This window comes from Epinephelus lanceolatus, chromosome 1, assembly GCF_041903045.1.
Source record: "Epinephelus lanceolatus isolate andai-2023 chromosome 1, ASM4190304v1, whole genome shotgun sequence".
In the NCBI taxonomy this organism is placed as follows: Eukaryota; Metazoa; Chordata; class Actinopteri; order Perciformes; family Serranidae; genus Epinephelus; species Epinephelus lanceolatus.
This window is the reverse complement of record NC_135734.1, coordinates 39,554,459-39,578,596: the sequence shown is the minus strand read 5'-3', so window position 1 is coordinate 39,578,596 and position 24,138 is coordinate 39,554,459. Positions and strand designations below refer to the sequence as shown.

The 24,138-nt window shown below is 40.2% G+C and overlaps 1 protein-coding gene across 1 annotated transcript in view; it reads right to left on the bottom strand.

Moving 5' to 3' along the window:
- Window positions 1-22,530, bottom strand: part of rap1gapb (RAP1 GTPase activating protein b) — a 199,524-nt gene extending 176,994 nt beyond the window's left edge. Inside the window, exon 1 of the mRNA XM_078170421.1 lies at window positions 22,282-22,530. The gene's annotated coding sequence lies outside the window, so the exon portion shown is untranslated. The remainder of the gene's footprint in view (window positions 1-22,281) is intronic.
- Between the last annotated feature and the right edge of the window lie 1,608 nt (window positions 22,531-24,138).

Genomic DNA, 24,138 nt, shown 5'->3' with positions numbered 1-24,138 from the left:
AACATTTTCAACAATAATTAAGTCCCAACGTCCTCAAATGAGACAACAATAAAGTCCTAATGTCTTCAAACAAGTACTTCCTAATTAACAGTGTCTTAGCTTATTACTGTTGCCAAAATTGGTCAAATTTGTTGCCATATCCAACAAAACATTATTAATCCCAAATAAACAAGTTTCAACCATAAAATGTGATCAGGTTTTGGACCTTGTCCACATTTGTGTCGGCATTGGCTGCAGGCTGACTTGGCAGAGATGGCTGCCATCTTGTTTATACATGGATTAGTGTGTTGTGCCCTCACTACCACTAGATGGCACAGAAAAGTGTCCACAAATGAGGACAACAAAACTAAGGTAAGTAGAATGAAGTGTCAAGTAAACCTAAAATTTGATGTCCTTACATGAGGACACAGGGTCTCAGGAGGATAATCCACAGTCTTTATTGTGAGCAGTTCCATGTAGGAACTATTTTCTTTCTACCAAACAACACCCGCTAGTAGATGCACACTTTCTTCTGCACAGTGATAAGGTTGGCGGGTGTAGTTCAATAGAAAGAAAAAAGTTTTTCAAAAGTTTTCAAATTGATATTTTTCGGCACTTTGTGCACCACAAACCGAGTGCCATCTAGTTCTATTATATTCAGGAGACGGCAGGCATCTCTACGGCCGATATCTCCAACACTCAGCACCCCCCCAAAAGTTTAGATTGATAGATAGCACTACAGGTAAGAGGAAAAATATGCATATTTGATGTTGGGGTGAACTGTCCCTTTAACATTATATACATTACTTCAGCAGCAAAATGATCATTCACATGTTCAGAAGGTTGGCTTCATGATAGCTGTGCCTGTCATACTGCCTGTGTATACTTTTGTTATTCTGCCATAAATTCAAGCAGGTTGATATTCACATTTGGGCAGCCTGAAGCCAAATAAATGTATAAATTAATAATGTATCATGAATAATGATGGTGTCACTGATGGCTTGCAGGTAAGCACTTCAGCATCCCAGCAAGGATTTCTTTTTGTCTCTCTCTTGGCATGTGTGCATGTGTGTGTGTGTGTGTGTGTGTGTGTCTGTGTGTGTGGAGTCGGAGGTGGCTGTCATTACACTACTTAATTACAGAGGTGACAGATCCAAGGTCCTCATGTTGCATGAGTAATGGAAGGGACTGTGCAGCCAACATGGCCCGCCAGCCCCAGAGCACATGATGACTCTTATCAGTGAACTAATTCCTGCCTCCTGACCTTTCAGCAGTTCCAGAGTCAGACCATTACCCTTTTTTACCTTTCACAGAAACACAGCTCAGGAGATTACTCTTTGTTTACATAACGGGTAATGTCCAGAGAAGCTGTAAAGGATTTCACTTAAGAGATGCTGCCTAGTTAATTCACACTGTACAGCTTGCAGCATGAAGGAGTGGATCAATCTTGGGATCAATCGAGTGTGTATTTCAGCTCATTTTGTTTTGATTTACAACTCGAACTTTTACTGTTTTGGTTCAGTCTCATCGTTTTCATCAATATTGTTTCCAGCAGCTGAAAAGTCAGATATTTCCCCTTAGGAGTGGAGACCATGCTGGAGCTTAAGGGTGAGTAAATGCTGGATTTATTTAGGCCAAGTGGCCCAAAACAGGAATGCAAGGGATCACCATGTCTGCTAGATGTGTAACTGTGGGTTGACACACTCCCCATAGTTATTTTATAAGGCAATATATATTGTGTTTACAGCTTGTTGTAGTGCCAAACAAATAATAATAATAATAATAATAATAATAATAATAATAATAATAATAATAATAACAACACTTTTTAAAGGTGCCTTTTAAAACACCCAAGGTCACCTAACAGAGCATATAATAGCGTACAGAACAAGAGATGTGAATTGGGCACATACATAATGTTGCTGTGATAAAATCAGTAAGAAAAAAAAAGTGGGGGGCTGAGGGGACAGTTAGCATTGGAGTGTGTAAGCCAGTTTGAAGGATGTTATGCTGTCAGATTGTTGAATGTGTGGGGGGTAGGGAGATCCAGAGCCTGGGCACAGTGCTGGAGCGAATGGTGAGAGGTGTGAATGGTCAGGAGACCAGCAGAGGAAGAGTGAGAGGATCAGGAGGTACGCCTGGAGAAGATCAGAGAGGTAGGAGAAGGCAAGGTTGTGGAGGGCTTTGAAGGTGAGCAGAAGGTTTTTGTGGCCAGACAATCAATTAAGGGAGATCAAAGTGCAGCTTAAAGGGAAAATTTTCAACCAGCTCTGTGTCACCGTTTTGTGTTACCTCGTGTACTTTTGCCTCAGGATGGGTGGGGAACTCTGGGTACTCACAGAACGGGGGGTAGCCAAACACTGTTCATCTGCACACACTGTCCATACAGCAGTGACACAGAGCTGGTTGAAAATCATTAGTTTCCCTCTAACAGCTCTAAATCTTCTTTTTGCTGAACTCCAGAGGTTTAACTTCTTCACTGTAGAAGTACACTTTAGGGTACACAGTGATGTCACTATTAGGACATTTCTGATCACACCAATCAGAGTCATCACAGGGGCAACAAACTTGAATCGTTCGGCTGCAGACAGCAGGAAAATCCTGCTTTTCAGCCTGCCATTAAGTGACTCTTTAAGATGAAGAACTTTAGCTGCCTTCATTACCAAGGTGGTGAAAATGTTGCGCCATTATTCCACCCCACTGTTCTGTATAAAAGGTACCATCATGGAATGGGAGGACAGAGTTGCCTCACCTTTACGCCAGCAGTGGAGGTACAAACGGAGCTGAATCGATGTCTGTGTAAAAGGGAAAGCAGGCAGGATTGGACAAGTGCGGCATTTTGACAATGTGTTATGCGTACGACCCACTGCTGGGAGATTTAAAAAGAAACTACTAGCAGTTAGCAGCTAACTCAAAGAAGAAAAACAGCAAACAAAAACATCTGCAAATTGGAGAGACAACAAGGTCTGGGAGTACAAGATCAATGGGCATATAACAGGGATGGTAAATTATTGTTTTTGGTAGGTTATTCCATTGTTAACAAAAAAGTAGTGCCCAATACATATATTATATGTCACACTAAACACCTATGCTATTTAGATATCACACAATGAGGCGGCATTATGCCTGCCTTGTTTGGTTCTATGTAAGAAGGCATAATGAAAGGTCTTGGTTGCAGCCCTATCGCAGGATCTCTGTGTAAAAAGGGCATTATACCTAGTGGCATCTCACAGGTGAAAACAACAGCCCCCTGCTTATCACTGCACAATACCAGCTGAGCCTGTAATCTACTCGTCTATTGTGCACTGCCTTGGTATAGCAGGTATAGATTTGACAGTTTTTACAAATATAGACTGTAAGGAATGTGTCATCCTCCGCCCCAGCACAAAACCCCAGGCTGCTAATGTTTGTGTTATTTCAAGGCTCCCACTGTGACCCTTTGTTTCATAACCAATTTAGATTCCCTGATCGTTGTGCACACTCTAAATCACGATAAACATGGTTACTCGGGGACATGTATGAAAGATAAATTAGCAGTCATTATCATAATTTCAAACACATTTGTCATTGTGTATTCTGCAGAGGCCCAGTGTTCCTGAAGAGCAGGCTGTTTTTTTATGTAATAACACCCTGGAGTTCATACCGAGGCTACTCTTTCTTGAAGCTCACAAATCTTTTGTGCCATGCAATTTTGCATCTCACTGAGTCTCGTCTTCACAGAACATTCATTAGAAATTCTGGGAACGTATTACAGAGAGGAATCTCTAAACGGTGAAAAGCTACAAGACACAGAGAGCATTTCCTGACATCTCTATACTGTATATTCAAAAGCGTACGCCGGAGCAACCCCGCAATTATACCACCACTAAACTGTCTCCAGTTTAATCCGATACATTTCAACAGCACAACAAACCCACAGCCCCCAAAATTACCATAGATTTCACCATAACAAATGAACACCTCTCATAATCTCAATAAAAACTGACAAGCATATGACAAGCTTCATAAAGGCTGGATTTATTGCACTGAGTTGCCACAGTTGGTGTCTCTCAAAAACTGGCAGATCTGTGTATCTTTAAATACTTGCTGCACGAGAAAGACACACATCCAGAAGTGGATGGAATACGGTCAAACGGAGGCTGAAAGATATTTATCCATTCAAACAGCTTGCAGACAGATCTAAATCTAAATAGAACAAAACCATTTAAGACGAACTTGTGATGGAAAACGGAGCCCTACAGTGTTAGAAGAGCCACACACACAGAAAAGTATCTTAAATTGACCTACAAGTGGTCATTTTTCACACTCTTGACACTGACCTCTCTGTGCAGAGTGTCCAATACAATATGAACCAACAAATTCCTCAATAGATGTGAACAGAGTCACACTCTGACGCAAATCATCTTTTCACCCAGTCACATCAAGACGTCAAGGATTCAGAGCAATTCATCCTGTCAGCTGTGCAACCCTGTCTCCTAGAAATTACATTTGCATATTGCAACGCCCCCTAAACAATGAGGCTACAAAAGAATAAACTCATTTTGCTGGCTTTTTATTCCTTAACTTTAATACAAGCTATTGTGAGCTGTAGTCAAGGCCAAAACAACAAACCTGTCTGCTTTACAAAGTGTTTTCTGCATTAACAGCTACGTCAGCAACTATTCTCAAAAGGCTCCATTGTTCACAAGCAAAAATGGTCAATTTGTGAAAAACTCTGTGGGCAAACAGTCCAACAATTTGAGAACAACTTTTCTCAACAACAATTGCAAAGCATTTATGGGTCTCGCATCTACGATCCTTAATATCATCAAAGGATACAGAGAATCTGCAGAAGTCTCTGCATGTACGGAGCAAGGCTGAGAACCAGCACTGAGTGGCCGTGACCTTTGACCCCTGCATTAAAACCCAACATGATTGTATAAAAGGATATTACTACATGGGCTCAGGAACACTATGGAAAACCACTGTAGCTTCAGCTTGTGTCAACCACAAACCTTCATTTCAGGCATCTAACCAAACACCCATTGACTTCAAGATGAGGGAACCAGGAGTGATAAAATGCTAACTCATTGCCAGGCTTTAGGATTCATACTTGCAGCACGCTATTTTAGCTCAAAGCAATGAAATACGTTGTCAGAAAACATTTTGCTAATACATTCCGTGTCATTCCTGGTAATCTGTGTGGTTTGCATTTCCACCGCACCTCAAAGTTCTGGACAATTTATTCAAATTAGCGTGATGACATAGATGATTCAGCGTGTGCCCTGTATTTGGCTCCGCCAGCTTGGCTGGTTACATGCTGGTGTAGAGAGTTGGGGCTGTTTGTCTCAGCCAGCAGCTAAGTTTAAAAGTATCTGCCCAATTTTAAGATAAGTGTCAAACTAAGTTAGTCTACATACAAACAGCTGTCATTTGAGCTTATTAGTAACAATTCGCTATCAGCCGAACTAGTGTGCTGTCTAAATCAGCATGTAAGACATAATGTTAGTGTCGGTGGATGAGAGACTGTGGACGGAGCATATTGAATATCGCTGTCTACACGTTTACATGTTCATGCTTGCTGAACACATTGATAAAGTATTGGCTTCTTACTCGCTAAGGTTTAATGTCACTTACAGTAACGAGTGTAGCTGCCGTCAACTCGAGTCATTTTTGAGTTATCTTCACTTTGTCTCCACCGCGGCCGCTTGGCTGTTCACCGTTTACCGTGTCTTATAGGCCTGTGTGTGTGTGTGTGTGTGTGTGTGTGTGTGTGTGTGCGTAGATGTGTGTGTATGTGGAGGAGTTCAGCAACAGCACAGAGCGCAGAGGAGAACCGATACTGTTAGCACATCAATACTATAGTGTTTGATAATTTAGCCCCGGGCTAATTTAGTATCGGGTTTCGCCCCGCCCCTCAAGAATTCTGGGTAATCTGAAAAGTCCTACCCCCCCGACTAGGTACTTTTCCAGGGTAAATTTGGGGTTGAGGGAAAGTTTTTTACCCGGGTAATTTCGGTGGAAACAAAATTCCAGGTAAATGATAAAAGTTGCTGCAGTGGAAAAGGGGCTTTTGTCTCCCTCCAAAATGTATTTGCTGTTTCACATTAGTTGTATATAAATGTAATTTCTTGGTGACGATCTCCGAGGCTAAGGTTAGCTTAGGCAGCTACAGTGCAGAGCTTTCTACAGTAGCATCAATATATTGTCATTATTACCAAAACTTATCGACTAAAGCAACTGTATCAATAAATTTAACACCATTTTTTTATGTTCCGATTATTTTTGAAGATTATTGAGTAATGTTACGCATAACACTAGATTGTAATGTCTCAATAAGGCTTAAAATTAGGCAGTTTTTTGATAGAGCACTCGAAAACTTCACTTGAAAGTTGAGTTTTCAAACTGACTGGTTAAAAACAAAAGTCCTATAAGATCCTTCACAACAAACAACTGCATACTTTATGTACAAGATTAGGATTAGGCTCAGCATCATCACATCATGTTTAATACTCTATAGACCACAAACACAGGCTTTTTATACAATATAAAGAAAAAAAATGATGTAATAAAATCTATTCTCAATATTCATGAGAAAAATCTGCAACAGCAACATATTAGTATTGGACTGTAAGCAAGAATGTTTTTATTTCTTCCGATCTAAATCAATTCACTAATGAACAAACAAGCAACAGCACTGAGGAAAAAAGAGAAAGCAACAGCTTCATTGGGGTCAGTGGCTCAGACTGCACAATCACTGTCTGCATGGGTTAACATTATTCCCACTCATGGATCCAGGTCTCAGCTATTAACGTAATGAATTGCTGCTGCTCATGTTTTACAGATACCCAATACTGCTCCTCCAAACCTCTCCACAAACTGTCTCACATAAATTAAAATCTGGCTCTCTCTTTCCAAGCACCGTGTGCTGATTCTCCTCAGGAGGACAGAGGAGCAGATGACTCGGCTAAAACCTCATATCCAGTCATTTTCCAGCTGAGCATGTGAAGACGGAGGGATTTGTAGAACTAACATCAGAATGTGATAATGTGCTCGCCTTGTCCCGGCAAACAGGAATGTAATGAAAGTGGAGGAATGTTTGATAACGTGCTCTGTCTCTGCCAGGGTGCTGATACCTGAAGGATAATGGATTCCGTGTTGCTGCGAAGCGCAGTGGCAAAAGCTATCAAAGAACAAATCAGTGGCACAAGGTGAAACGAAAAGCGTCCTTCCGTAAGCGCTCAGACCTGTCTTTGGCAGAGCGCAAAGTTGGCTGCTCAACATTCATTACATATGCAGACGAAAACAGCCTTACTATTATTGGGAGAAGGAAATGATCGGGCTGGTCTAGTGCTTCTAACTGGCAATAAAGCTGTTACATGAAATGGGATCTCTGGCAGCACCACAGAATATCAAACAAGTTTCCTGTTTATAATAGCTCAGAGAGCCCCTATTCCGCAGATTTATAACTCCACCAGCAGACTGCAAGGAGCTGCATTAGAGTGCCTCACTGACACAGGAACACTCAAAACAAAGACATAAAAAGGATAAAAAGAAAACATAATGCAAAACCAATTTGTGACCAATATGTTGTTCAATGTCTGTGGTGGGGTTTTTTTTAAAGATTTTTATTTATAATTATTTATTTCACTAATGCCTGTAGGACAGGCAGGACACAAAGCTGTAAAACAAACTCCTCTGGATATTTATGAAGATTGTACTAGGCTACATCAATACGGCTATAAATGTTTGTATTTCAACCACGTTTTCTCTCTCATCTCATCTGTTGATTTATCCGACCGGCATATCGTTCTGGCATTATTTATATCATGCAGAAGCAAAGAGATGAAACAAAAGGATAAACAACAGACAGAGAGAAATTCACATATGCACAGATTTTAAATAAAAAACCAAGGGGCTTTTGCAAAAGGCAGTTATTCCATTTCCTATGTGAAATTAAACTGTATTCGTATGAAAATTGGATCAAATAAAAACCATCAGTTCCAGAGGAGGCTTTGTCTTTGTTCTAACACTTGCAGGCTTAAAACTAGTGATTTGTGATGACACTGAACCTGCGTCTTTAACAGACAGGCCGAGCCGCACAGCTGGCTGATATAATGAAGTCACACTCAGGCACCTAATAATGGTCAATTACGTGTAGGTGTCTGTAATTACAGAGACCAGTGGGCCACACTTTTTAGACAGACAACTTGAAATGCTGCTCCCACTCTCACCATCTACTAATTTTCTCTTCACTTGCCTCCATTAAAACTAATTTGAAAAATTACCTGAGAAAAACCGGAAACTTTCCTCAATGAAGCAAAAGTGTTAGTCAAACTCCTACATTACCTTAATGCTCAAATCTATCCTTATTAATGCTCTTTTACCTTACTGCCAAAACTCTAATTCCCTTCCACATTCAGAGCAGTGTCCAGCTTTCAAATTGCCATAGAGTGCTCCAGGTATGATGTTTGTCTGTAGGCCAACGCGGAAGTTAGCATCACACTGGTTTCCTTGTTAAAAAGCCTATGGGATTTTTTCATTGGATTTTCAATTATTGCAGAAAATAAGCAATCTGTGGCAAACAAATGTTTACGAGATTTAGATGTTGTGTTCAGCAGGTTGTTTTCAACAACAATAATCAATCGACAAAAATAAAGAGCTAGGCTATAAACAAACTACACAACGGTCCCATGACGTAATCCCTACCACAGCGAGGCTGTAAAGCCTCTTCAGCATGACGACGTTCTGCCGTCTAATTTAGCCACTTGTTAGCATCCACATTTTTCCAAAATTCACGCATTGGTTATTGATTGACATATTTTATGTCGTGGAACAAAACATGAAAGTCTCTTAAGCTTGTGTTAATGACAGACATATTTCAGGTATCTAATGTAAAATCTGTTCAAAGAACCCATTTACTTCAGCAGGAAGGAACTGGAAATGGAAAAATGCTAACTAATTTTCAGGGTTTTAGGCGAGCCAGTAATTCCTGCATAACCCCCGCAATTTGGAAGGCTGCAATCACATGATCAGCGGGCTGACCAGAATAAAGAAGCAGCTGAGGTGGTGTATTGGTCACAAAACACAGGACTTTCCTGAGGAGACCAGTGTTCAGAACCGTGTGAACTTTGACTCATTTTTCAGTACATATTCAGCGTGTTTGTTTTCCTAAATCTAACCACAGTAACTTGTACTAGTAACTTGTAACTAACCTAACCTGTAACTTATGTAAATTACACAACTTTACGTTGAGGACAAAGCATCTTTTGTGGGCAGCTAATTCACAGGATACCATAAAAACTGTAAAATGAACCCTTGTATGAGGATATGTAGTGTGTCTTAGTCAAGCCTAGATTCACTTCCATGATATACCAGTAAGCCTTACTTTTCAGTGTCTCATTCATTCTCAACATTAAATATATATATGCGGACACAGAAAGAGCCTTCTGACCATACTCGTGCTGGTTTTCTGAAAGCTTACGGATACGGATTAAATGGGGCAGTAATCCCAGTCTGTGGGGACGATGTAGCCTAGTTCAGCCAAGATACAACTGCAGGACATGACAGAGACATGTCAAAATGACGGAATGGAATTAATCGATATTACAGAGAAAATAATATATTCAGTGGCCTGACAAGCCACCGCCGTCTACAACGCTGCCTAAGTGGGCAGTGACATTCGCATTTGAAATGAACGTATGTATTTTGGTACATAAAAGGAGCATAAATGAGCCTTTTAAGAATGCAGTTTGACTTCAGATCCTTACACACATAAATACACTGGTTATTCCTGCTTTAATAGTCAGACACACTGCTGTGTGTTAAAATCAATTATCACACACTTCAAGCCATTTTAAATCATCCCACCTGGAATAAATTGTTAGTTGTTTATCCAAGTGGGATACCACAGAGAGATGTCGATATTATACATAAACAGTGTAAACAAGCTACACTCCAACTGAAAATAGTTTACTGTTATCAACTGTTGTCAGCTGAAAAGACCAAGCAGCCCTTGAAGAAACTAGATACCAAAAGTGTTTGTTTGTTTTTTTTGCAGAACAGTAGGCGGGATGATGGTGCAAAATATGCATCAGCATCTTCAAAACTGTATTACATTTGGGAGAGAAAATAACTGGATGTGTATTTTTCAAAACTGTCAGTCAGTGAGGGAGAAATTTTTCCACAATTGTCACAGCCTGGGTCAGAAGCTTTTGTCCCTGCACAGAAGCGAGATGGCTTTTTCTGAGGCAGACAGGCCATTTTGCTGTACCTTACCACATGCATGGGGCAGGAAAGCTATAAATTGGCCTGTCGCATTTCTGTGGCGGAGTGCTGTAAGGGAAAAGATTACCTGCTGTGCAACAGAGGATCGATCCTCCTCCAGTACAGCAGGGGTCTTGCAGGGTAAATCAATGGGAGAATTCATTAATCATTACTGTGAGGTAAGCAGCCATTTGTATTGCTGTTGTCCACTATTTTGTTTATCTTAAGGTAATGGAAAATGGGCTGTGCTGGCCGTAAAGAGACAAAGAACAACACAGGTTCATGGTCTCTGCAATAAGGGCTGAGAAATATGGTCAAAAATAGATATTAGATTTTCTACAAATTTGTTGATAGCAATATTGCAAAGATATTGTAGGACTATTGGTGCTTTTACTAAATATTTACACGATGAGACTGCTGATAAATGATCACCAATAATGTGGATTTATGATAATGTGGGTAAAGGCAAATAATAGAACAGTTTGGCATTTTCATAAATTACATCACTTTAATGTAGCCTTTAAAACCAGAAAAAGACATTTGTGTGAAATTTTGTCATAATTATGACATTATGATATGAATTCCTGAGTTATGGCCAAAAACATGTTTCGTGAGGTCACACTTACCTTGACCTTTGACCACAAAATTCTAATCAATTAATGTGGGAGAGCAAGTAAACACATGTGCCAAATTTGAGGAAATTCTTTTGAGGCTTTCTTGAGATATTGCATTCACAAGAATTAGACGGTTGCAGGGTCATGGTGACCCTGAACTCTGACCACCAAAATCGAATCAGTTCATCCTTGAGTCCGAGTGAACGTTTGTGCCAAATTGGAAGAAACTCCCTCAAGTTGCACTTTAGATATAACATTCATGAGAATGAGGATGGATGCAAGGTCACAGTGACCTTGACCTTTAACTACCAAAATCCAGTCAGTTAATCCTTGAATCCAAGTAAACATTTGTGCCAAATTTGGAAAATTCCCTCACAGCATTCTTGAGATATTTTGCTCACAAGAATGAGACAAATGGGGTCACAGTGACCTTGACCTTTGACTACCAAATTCTGATAATTTCATTTGTGAGTGCAAGTGGACATTTGTGCCAAATTTGAAGAAATTCTCTTGAGGCGTTCTTGAGATATTGCACTCACAAGAAAGAAACAGATGAACGGTCACAGTGACCTTGACCTCTGACCACCAAAATCTAATCACTTCCCTTGAGTCCAAGTGAATGTTTGTGCCAAATTTGAAGAAATTCCCTAATGCCATGTTCACAAGAATGTGATGGACAAGATCACAGTGACCTTGACCTCTGACCACCAAAATCTCCTTGAATTCAAGTAAACATTTGTGCCAAATTTGGAAAATTCCCTCACAGCCTTCTTCAGATATCTCGTTTATAGGAATGAGACAGATGAGGTCACAGTGACCTTGACCTTTGACCACCAAAACGAATCATCATAATTATTGAGTGGACATTTGTGACAAACATTTGTGCCAAATTTGAAGAAATTCCCTCAAGGCATTATTGAGACAGTGTGTTTACGAGAATGGGACAAAACATAATGCCCCGGCCACTACTATCACTGGCACAGAGGCATAACAAAGCGGCAAAACCACCACAGAGTCTGTGTGTCTTGCTCCTATGTAGGAGAGGTGGTGGGACCTTATGCCATGTCTTGCCCGGGGTCCCATCATCTCATAATCCGCTCATGCGTGTACATGTTGTTGGGTGGTTTAATCTATAACAAAGCATCATTTTATACGCTCGTCATATGGTCTGTATGCAAAAATCTTAACGTGTAAAGTAACTAGTAACTAAAACTGTCAAATAATTGTAGCGGAAGCACAAGATTAAGTAAAACCAAGCCAAATCCAAGTATAATTTGTACTGGGGCACAGTACTCGAGTTCTGTAACTAACTACTTAGTAACATTCTACCAGCAAATGTATGCATACATAACATGACATGAAAACCAACATTTTTGCCATTTACATTAACAGAAGCCTTGTGATGATTATAGCTGTGCAGGGCTTTTTTTTTCATCTCACTTGTCTCATCTTTCGCTTATGGGCTTAACATACAAAAAATTCCCTTTCATCTTTTCATCCTTTGTGAAAATCAATGTCTGCCAACAGAATGAGGCAAACTGAGAGATTTGTTTGATTCAATGCAGCATGAGTCAACTCGAGAGCGTGTGTGTGTGCGTGTGTGTGTGTGTGTGTGTGTGTGTGTGTGTGTGGCATGTGGACATGAGGGAGGTCACTTGTTGATCATAACAGACTCTTGTTCAGAGACATCTACAACATCTGACAGACGGAGTCCGATGTAATAATCAGTTTAATGCCCCCCTATACATGCAGCCTGTATACTGTTCAGGAAAAAAAGGCACATAATGTACTTCAGTGCATTCAACAAAAAATACAAGGTTTCTTTTTTTATCCCTCGTCCCTTCTGTTGTTTTGTTAATGCATAATAAGGAAAAAAGTGTTTCTACTCTTAAGCCCAGCGGTACTTAAAAATAATAAATCTACAGTCACTGCCTTTTTATCAAATCACCCGTGATCAACTGGGATTCATCATTCAGCGCACCTGGCTAAAGGCAGATTAGGGTGGTTAGGAATATTTAGTGCATCTGGACTTCACGTCTTATTTATTTATTTTCTCACAACAACAAAAAATAATTGAAAATATAAAAGAAATGCCAGAAATTGTTGCTGCATGAGGGTTAATGTTACATAAATATGTGCTCCTCTGTACGAGCTGAGACATTCAAGGTTGCTCAAACTGTCCAAGTATTTTGGCTCTGCTGAAAGCTGCTGAAAAACATTACACTGTCACTGAGCTTACACATTTCACAGAAATTGGCAGGTTAAAGATGCAAATTGAAAATGACCAAAATTTAAGACTCTCAGAGGCCACACCACCGGGCTGATTCTGATGAATGAGGGCAGACGGGTGCCTGCTGCCTGAGGCTTTGCTGCATTATTCATGAGGGAGTTTTTTTGTTGCCTTTTGTCTTTTATTTTATAATCTTCATGATGGCACAGTAAACCTAAACTGGAAGATGGTGCCAGCATCTGTCTGGGAATTACATCTTTGCACCCAGTCACTCAGATATTCTCATTCTGCAGCAGTCTTCCACCAAAATCTTAACAATGTGCTCGCTGCAGCTTTCCTCTTCTCCCACTTCCATTTGTCTTAAACTGAAACTTTATGTATCAGCTTTTCAGAATATATGTGGGAGTGTTTTTAGGACATTAATGGATGTTTGGTAACCTGCTATAAAAGTTAACACATCCTAAACACTATATAAAGGCAGGTGTGTAAATACTCTGACACTTGCCCAAGAATTGAAGAAATGCCACTAAACAAAGGCTGTAAGAAGAACTGCAGCAGCAGTGGAATCGACATACTGACATAAAGAGTAAATGTGTTTTTCCCCCGAGTGTCACTACTAGCGTTAGAGGAAAATTTGTGTTGCTGTCAGCAGCAGTGGTGGAGGAAGTTATCGGATTCTGCACACTAAAAAAATACCGTATTACTAGTAAAAGTCCTGCTTTGAAAAGGTTACTTAATGGGGAACACCACCCAAATTAACAATTCCAATGTGTTATATGCATGGTCTTGGAAAGATCGATTTATATTTTTGAACATGAGCTGCTGTCTCTTAAAGCCAGAAACCAGAGAAGGGAGTCTCAAAGTGATGATGGCCAAGGGCAGTGGTTCCCAATTAGTCCAGCCCCGGGATCCAGATTTCTCCGTAGTCATTAATTCAAGGTCCACAGAGTTTAAAATATTCAGCATCACACTTGCATTAGGCCATGTCTAGTGTGCTGTTCCTGTTCGTAGCTGTTAGCAGGAACCAGCACTTCAAAATGAAAGCTATGCACCAGAAATTCACTGTACTGCAAAATAAAGTGTGTTTTTTAGAAACCTGACACATTCGCAGGTCACTTGCAGTCCATTCAGAATGGACACACGACCCACAACTCTATACCCTATACCCTATACCATAGGGTATAGAGTGGAACTGCTCCATAGACAATGAATGGGAGCCTGATTTTGTGGAACCACAGAATGGTTACTTAAGTAAGCTTCATCCTACTGTAGTGTTCTCAGTTGTGAAACATAAAATGTACCCTTATGCTCAGAACATTCCCCTGAGTGCTCTCAGTGTCATCTAGAACATGTTTCACCATTTATTGTCTATGGAGCCGCTCCAGACTTTGCACCCTACAGCATCACAAATTTGAGTTTAAGCACCCTAGTTTTATTAGCCTTGCTATAGTCTGGCGACCTGTTCAGGTTGTACCCCGCCTCTCACCCAATGTCAGCTGGGATAGGCTCCAGCTCCCCCTGTGACCCCCACCAGGATAAGCAGATATGGAAAATGAAAGAACGAACGCTAGTTTTTGGATTTGGGAGAGATGTTCATAATTAAAGATTTTTTTGTGGGTTTTTTATGCCTTTATTGGACAGGATAGATTAAGTGTGAAAGAGGGAGAGAGAGGGGATGACATGCAGAAAAGCACCATGAGCTGGAATTAAGCCCGTGGCTGCTGCAGCAAGGACATTGTACACAGGCCTTTGTACACAGGAAGCAAGCGCTACCCACTGAGCCCAAGTTGTCCATTTTTACTGATATTTTTGGATTCTTACTGGAATTCCGTATGAATTTTGGAAATTGGTTGTTGCTCCGGATTAAATAAAAGTACGCTAGAACACTCAGAACAATGTATTTAAGTATTCAAATTAAAAGTTCGCAGCCATTTAACACCGACAGGAGCGCCTGCAATTCCATTTGCATATCTATTTTTAAATAATAATAATAATAATAATAATAATAATAATAATGATACATTTTATTTATACAGCGCTTTTACAGCTCTCAAAGACGCTTTACATTTAAAACCAAAGAAAAGAAGTACAAACATGTAAGTGCAAAGAGATAAACATAAGACAAGGACAATATAAAACAACAAATGCCAGTAGAATTGCAACCCAATAAGATAGAGCAACAATTCTTTTTGCATATGAAACTGGAGGAGTTACACTAACATATCACGCATTCATCAGGTCCCAGAGCGCTGTTTTCTTGCACAAATGAGTTTGTAGAAATAGAGTAAAAAGCGCACACACACAAAAAAAAAAAAACCATAATCCAGACCGCGGGTATTCACAGCACTTCCTACGTTGGAATAAGCATCATCATGTTGTGAGCATGAACTGATTTTCTTGTGTGTATTTAGAAAAATATGTGGGTTTTTTTGGTTTATTGCACCTTTTAGCAAATTAATATGGACATAAGTTCAAACATACAGTATTATTAAAATTTGGGATATAAGGGTTGTATTGATGGATAGGATAATAAACTACTCCAAAAATGGCACTACAGCATGTAAAAATGTGAAGATATGCTCTGGCGGACTTGTTTTATGGTAGGTCATAAAGGGCAGGAAAATTTTTATCAATTAAATAATGGACCAAAAGTATTTCTTCAGCGCACAACTTTAATAATCCATTAATTTTAGTTACTCTTAAAATAATAATACTGTAAATCTGATTATATAATATTCATGCAATTTTTTCATGCTGCTCTAATTTAAAACTCATGTATCCTCGCGTTTCCAATTAGTGGACTGTTAATAACGAGATGTTTTTGTCTTATCTTCGTGAGAGTGCTTTCGACTACTCATAAAATTTTCTGTTAGGAGTAGAGTAGAAATAAGAAAACACAGTAATCCCAGTAATCAGTTGGTTCTAACAAAATAGGAGCAAATCGTGGATGTGAACAAAAAAAATAGCAGACTTTTTTTTTTTTTTTTTTTTTTTTTAAATCGCTTCCTGCATGAGGCCCATTGTGAAATATGAAAGTTCCCTTCACAGCCACTGATTATATAAATGTGCGTTCTGTAACAGCAGAGTGTCCTTTATTATTTAATGCCATTCATTACAGTCTCTTAGAATCATTGGCATTTCTTACACAGACAAAAGAGGAACAAGTGTTAGCAGCTCTTGGGCGTGAGTCATTCAAACATTATTTTATAGGACGCTGTTGTGTAAAATATGCAGGCAGCAGTTTTCAGCATGAATGTGAGGTGTTTGAAGAGTCCAAGGCAAAAGTTAAATAACGCCTGTACGAGAGGAAGATAAAGTGAAAGCTTGGAGGATTACTGGAAGCACATTATCAGAGCCACTTAAATTAAAGACGTGTCAATAGAGAGCGACAGTGTAACGCCGCAACGTTAACAAGAACAAAAGGGAGGCTCCAGAGAGCGGGTCAAAATTTAAGCTTTCGTTCAAGCACAAAGGTTTGTTTTTGATAAACAGATCCATTTGCTCTCACAGTGGGAAAGTGTTTGCTCTGAAATTGTGCATCTTCTTGTTTTGTTTTCTCAGTAAGTGCCACAGAAAGAGAGTGAACATGAATGATTTGTTTCAGTGTTAATTGATCTGAGTGCAGAGTTGGTGGTTAGTTTCACTCATGTATTTTAGGCAACAGGAGCAACTGCAGATAGATGACGTTTGCTGATCTGTGTGATTTAAATGCTGTATACTCTTTTGGTTGTAGAGTCTTAAAGAAATTTGTTTTGCTTAAGAGTTTCCAACAATGTCCCTTGAAACCTCTGTTGATTGCAATGTTCCCTGTGTGAACATAGTTTAATGCTACTGGAAACATCTTGACCATCAGTGATGGTTGTTTTCAGGAGGTAACTTCATCATCTGGGTTTGTGGTTCCTTTAAGTGGCCATCTTTCATGAGGAACTGCAGAGTGCAAACACGCAGCATGAAGCAACATGTGATGTACTGTAGGTCTCATTGCTTACAGGACTCAATCATTTACACGTCTCTTGCCAATCCCCACGATTTTCCTGGGAGAATTCCGTTTTTGTCGTCTTCCAGTTTCCTCCCAAAGTCCACTGTTTTCACCTTGAGTACAATACAGCTACACCAAATAACGTTTCCTGGCATGCACATGAGGTGCAAAGACCTGCTCACGCCCGCCTCATCCTCCTCAGTGAGTGAGAGATGGAGAGTACTGAGAGAGAAAAAAAACTCAAGCAATTTCAGACGTACTGGAGAGTTCTGGGGAATGAAATCCAATTAAATAAATAAATTGAATATTATTAATGCTCACACAAGTTCACACCAAAGGGACGACTTGTTCTGTATTCTTTCCTGAGACTCAAAAGTAAATATCAAAGTATTCAAAGGAGCAGTGGGTAAGATTTAGGAGGATCTGGTGGTGTCTAGCAGTGAATTGCAGATTGCAACCAGCTAAAACTTCTCCCACCTACAATTCCTTCAGTGTTCATTGTTCAGGAGGTTTTAACTATGAGATGAATTATCCGCAGAGGTCTCTTCCTCTCCAAAACAAACAGACCAGGTGATTAAAACACTGAATAAATCAGTTTTAGGCTACAAATCATTGTATTTTCTATGTTGTTTGGCATCGCAATAACAGGCAGCTCGCCCACCACATGCCATTGTGTGCTCACCTTTATGTGATCCAGATGTTCAGGAGGTTTTTCCTATGAGTCTAATTATCCAAATGGACCAGGTGATTTAAATAAGTAAAAACACTGAATAAAGCAGCTTGATGCTACAAACCAGTGAAACTCTGAAGCTGCTCTTTGCAGATGGGCTTGTAACGACACAAAAACAAGAACGGCCCTTTCTAGAGCCAGTGTTTGGTTTGTATGTTCTTGGCTACTGTAGAAACATGGCGATGCAACATAGTGGTCTCCATAAACTTGGACCTGCTCCCTATATAAACTGCTCATTCTCTCATAATCCTCCCTTTTTATGTCCCCATCAGAGGGAGAAATCCTATTATTTGATCCAAACACACCACATTGTCTCGTGTGTTCAATTCTGAACTTGTAATTCAACTTTCAAATGTGTAATAAACAGTATGAGCTAGGCATTTTTTCTGTGCAACAATAGCTAAAAGATGCCTACACATGGCAAAGAGATGTGCAAATGAACATGCCGTTGGGTGGAGAGGTTTTAATTCACGATTATAAACAGCTGCTTTACTCTCGACTGTTCCTACAGCACATGAGGGAATGGTTTATGAGTGTTAACCGACAAATAATCAGCATAAACTGCACCATTTGGCTCCATTTCTAAAGATGGAGATAATTTTTCTGTTGGCCATTTGCTCATACTATCCATGACTATGTTATGTCATTAAATGCGGGGAGAAATACTCTGGCTATCAAATATAGTTTAGAGATCTTTAGATTTCTGTAGGTGGTGCTGTCTGTTCGTCTGACTCTTTTTCAGCATACAAAAAAAGTAAAAACTTCAATGGATCAGCACCTATAATTAAGGAGAGTGCCTAATCGTAAATGGCTGCATTTATGAATATAACGCTGTGCAATTTGCCTCTCATTCATGCAGGCAGCGGACAGCAGGTTTGACATTCAGTAAAGGTGATGGACCAGACTGCCCAGTGTGCAGCAAGGTTGTGTGTCTGCACCCTGCTGGGCACCCAGGACTAGAGGTTGAATCTCTGACTTGTGCAGGTCGTCATTACAATGCAGACAGACACATGTTCCACAAACAGACTGTAGAGACAATTATGCTAACACTGGACCTGCTTCACTTCTCCTCATTTTCTGATGGGACAAACCAGCGCCCACAGAACCACTGAAATACTGTACACAGCCAGCTGCTGCAGATGCTGAAGGGATCAGGGGCTGAAATGGAGCCCGATGATGATACCTGTCATGGTTTTATGTGTCTCGGAATAGTCTTCAATATTTATTAATAATATATCAAATAACTAATTCAAAAAGGCACATCACACCCATCGCTCACATATGAACATAGTCACGCAGGAGCAGTGAAGCGCTGCCACAGCCTCCCATCAGATGTTAAATGCCTTGCTTAGAGACACTACAGTACAATGGCAAATTGTCTACCTCACATTTCCATGCTAAGATTTGTCTGCAGACTGGATTCAGACCAGAAGCCTTCAAAATAAAAGCTCATTTCTGCAACCAGCAGATGCCCTTTAATTGGATATACAGTATGATACATGGAAAACACTATTCAAGATGGAAAAAGAAGAAGAAAGGTTGGTAATATTATCTATTGCAGTGGTGGATCCTCCAATAGACGACATAACCCCACCTCCAGACCATTCTTTTTTATGTAATTTGTATTTTTTAAATATTTTTTAAAAGATCAGACATAATGGAAAATAGAGTAGGGTCAATTTCCAGTTGTGCCAGTCCGGTCCAGTCCAGTGTATGAGCTTAAACCAGTTTGATTTTATGCAGCTGAAAGTAGCTTGTGCTGATGGTAACTTGTGCTGATGGTGTCATGTCTTGCATTAATAAAAGGCAATATGAAAATTTGATCAACATCATGTGTGTTACTAAACAGACTAATGGAGCCACTGGTGTCTGACTGTCTGTGAGCCGAGGCCGGTGTTGGCATTTTCAGGAGATGTGAGGGGCAGAATGGCGCATGATGTGTTTGTTTAGAACAAAGTTAATGTGTTTTGGGGTGACAGGAGACATATGGCAGGAAAAAAGAAAAACCTGCAACAGTATGGCAACATTTTGGATTTGAAGCAGACATAAGAGGTGGCTTTGATCAGTGCAAGCAAGGCAGCGCTGCTGTTGTGAGCTAAACTTTTGTTGGACAGCGTGCTTGTATTTATATCTGTTGCTTGCTTGGAAAGCACCACAATAGATTAAGTTAAGATGAGGAATTATCTACAAAAAAAGGTATTATTTTACTACAAAAGCCTAAATAAGGTGGAGACTGACTGGAGAAAGATCGCCAGGGAGGGGAGAGTTAGCAAGCTAAGCTACTTGCTGTTGGGTAAATTGTCATTCCAGTAGATCACAATAAAAATCATGTGTTATCGGTTTCAAAAGTCATGTTGCAAAGAAGGAAGAGAGCACATAGGCTGCTTACTCATCTTTTCAGTGGTTACATCTCCAGCCTGATCTCAAGCAAACAGCTGATATTTACATGATTTGTTAACATGAAGTAGCTCTAATAGAAATTCATATTGAATGGATTTAGTGCGGATAGAGAGCTCAGATGTTTCGTGATACAACATGATGGTCTGACACCTTCTCATCCAAGTGTAGTCACTGTTGGCTCCCAAAAACCAACTTGAAACCAACTGAAATGCCAAACATGATGCTGCCGACAGGTATTGTTCAGGCTTGCGGAGCATTCCTTGGTCATGTATACAGCACATTCAGAATATGCATCTCAGTTGGGGATTGTATCACAGTTAGAGATGCACAGCCTTAGCTCTGTGTGTATCCATTGTTTGTTGTACACAAACCAACTCGCCAACATATTTCAAGGCTGCAGGGTAGAGATGCACGCCTAAAGGCAAAGCCCACATTTCTGGTCAGAAGGGGAAACATACTTGAATCATTATGAAAGACTTGGGTATCAGCAGGTTTTGTATATGTACAAATATTGCAACACCAAAATCCTAATTTGGACAAAGAAGCAAAATGGCACAAGCATCTCCAGCCATTCCACTTTTCCACATTTTGACATGATAAATGACACGTTAGGGCACATTTATCGGAGAATGCATGACTGCATTTAAACAGGAATATTAGTAAAGTATTCCTTTTCATCAGGTATGTAAACAGCTTAGTGGGGATATTGTAGTTCCCAGAATAAGGGCACAAAACTGGAAAATTTCATGCATGTAAACATGGTCACTGACACCTCTGCATCACTCAGACAACTCGTACCAACATGTGGTACCTCAGACAAAATCTCTCCCTTCCTTCACAATCCAACTTTGAACCTGTAGTCGCCCGTTTGCTGTTGGGACACGGTGAATATGTTCCACTCAGGAGCAGCAACACCTGGTAAAACTCCGTATACCAGTCCAATGCAGTGTTTGTTAATATCAAACCAGTTTGAAAATGTTTTTCATGTGCCCAACCCTAATGGAAAAATGAGCCAAAGACGGTCTGTCTGTAGTTCCCTGGTAGTTAGTTTTATTGTTACAGCTACATTGTTTATTTGCATTGATTTCCCATTTGCACTGTGCTTGACTGTAACATTTAAATATACTACTTTTAATACTCAGGTACTGGAAGTCAATGAAACCCCTAGAAATAAAAGAATGGGTCAACTATAGGACAAAAGCTGCCTCTTACGAATCCACTCTGACTAGTATGACAAACCGTGCTCATGGATCAATCTGAGGGGATTTTTGGAATTATTTTGCATTTTCTGGGGAACTAGAAGTTTTGTTTTGTCTTGCCTGCCTGTTTTTTGTGTTTATTATTTTTTATTATCATTATCACTATTAATCTTTGTGTTTATTTATTTAAATCCAATTTTGTTATTTTGTGCTACACCCCCTCTTGTACAGACCACTGTTACCCTGTTTGTATTGTATTTTTATTTTGTTTGTCAAGACTGAAAGTGTCATTTGACATGTAGAACTGTCATGTACCAACCTAACCAAAAATCAATAAAAATTTGAACTGACAGGGGTTTTGGGGGGGGGGGGGGGGGGGCGCTTGCCCAGGGTATTGTGCTAGGTGCAGCACTGCTACTATGATAACAGAGTAAATGAGAAAAGACTGATTAGTTCAGTCAGGATTTCCTTTGCATATTAGATCATTTCAACTAAAAGCATTTTCCTATATTTAGTAAATTATTTATGAATTGCTAATTGGAAGTGGGGATTTTGCATTTAATGACAAAGGCTGAATTAATTACACATCAAGTGTTTAATTAGGTCGCTGTAAGTAAGTAATCCTGCAGCCTGAAGTCATAAAATACAGTTTGCTTTTTACAGGAGTGTTGAAGTGACTGCTCTGTTGACGCAGTTTTCTCATATGTAATTATCCCCTCTTTTGTCAGGTGCACATGCTCAGCGGCCACAGTATGCACGGGATGTATTGCAAGATGTTGTAATAAGATTTAACTGTGTGAATCCAGTTGTTAATTGGGCTTGTAGCACGTGGAAGGCGAGATTACACTCGCGGAGCAACATCAATGAAGTCTAAATGATTGCTTTATAAAGTTATTATCTCTTACCTTTTTTTGGAGAATTATTAGAGGTGCCCGGTGCGGACGCGCTTCCTCACTGCTCTTATGATAATGATGAACGCAACAAAAGGTGCGTCAGTGGGTTTGATTTTGCAGAAGGTGAAAGGAGGGAATTATTATTGTCGCATAGGTGGTAGAATTAAAAAAAAAAAATCGGATTTCAGCCCGTGTGAAGCAGCGGAGTGGAGAGGTGAGTTCAGCCCGAGCCTCTGTACGTATCAGCCCGCATCTGATGCTCAAGTCTCTCTTTTCCTTTCTTTTAAATCGAACATGTTGTCACTGTCATGTGACCATTCCCCACCGTCCAATGCGCTCTCTACTACTCCTCCATCCACACACACCAAATAATGCTGCAGCTTACTATGCAGCTTTTAACAGCTGGGGGAGGAAAGACACACACGTTCGCCCCACATGCGTAAAACGGGCTGAATGCACTGCAAGCAAAAACCTGTTTGGGAATATTATAAAGGATTTGTGCACATTTTCAAACTATTTACCAAACACTCACCAAAAAGCTGAGAGTGTCTACTGGTTTAAAGAAAGCCCCCCCCCCCCCCAAAAAAATAGCCCATTCATTCAAGCTCAGGGAAATGTGTTTGTATTTTCCATTCACTTTTCCTCCACTCAGTAGGCTACATCTGCTGGATGTAACCCGCCTGCCCTCCACCACACACCATCTCTTTTTAAAGCCTCATCCATCTTTCGTGTCATTCTGTGTCCATCAACGATTCGTGTTTGGCTGTATTTCGCCTCCGGCACTGCTGATGTGAGGGATTTGATATCTAAGTCTGTGTGAAGCCGCATGAATCCAGCCGGTGAAATTATGGCTCCCACTGGGGTAATGGATAAAAGCGCTGTGCCTGATCCACCAAAGCAGAAAGCTGTTTTTTTTAATGATTATGTTTGAGAATGAGCCTTGAGATGGTTGTTTTCACATAAGAAGTTCCATATCGTGAATTTTAGAGTTTAAAAAAAAAAGATGCTGGAACAATTCTTTTTAGCCATGTTGGTTCACTTTTTGGTCCAGATTGAAATATGTCAGTAACTATAAGTTTCATAAAACTTTGTTCAAACTAGGGATGCATGATATTGGATTTTTTGCAGATATCCAAAATAATCCATACTTAACTTATTTGACCAATAACCGATACCGATACCTTTTTCCCTATAATTTTGGTGATCACAAGGTCCCCTCTGTGGTGGAATTAACATCATATTATCCTTGCATACTCTTATCGTGACGGCCCACCAGCAGATACAGACATGACATACAATACTTTTCAATGTATGTGATATTCATTAATCATGCAAATTAAGAAAAGGCATGTTGGCCGATTCTGATCTGTTCATTTTAAAGCTGGTAGCAATGACATACCAATATCATCAGTCAACCCGGTCTCACTGCAAAGTCGTCGAAATCCGGCGCTTGGGCAATGACTTGCGGCATCAAGCCATCCTTCAATGTCGTCATGATGTGCGGCCGGTTGCTGTTATAGTTTAATAGCGCTCAGCGGTGTCGGCTCCATGTCATTGGTCCGACAACCCATTGGTCCAACATCCCATTAGTCCGCCCTCCCGTTGTTCCGATATGTGATTATACTAGGCTATACTGTATTTGTGTACCATAGAGGATCAGCAAACATAACAAAAGTAGGCTACTGGTCGAGATACAAGTGCCATAGAGAGGAGAGAGTGAAACACCATAACTTCCTGTTGTTAACTCTGGGGTCCGGGTTGTGTGGGGAGCTCTCTGCAGTGCTGAACGGCTCCAGGCGGGCGTATTTCTGCCTTGATGGTGCGCCGCAACCGGCTCTGGGTCAGCTGGGAAAGGCTTGAGGTGAAGCA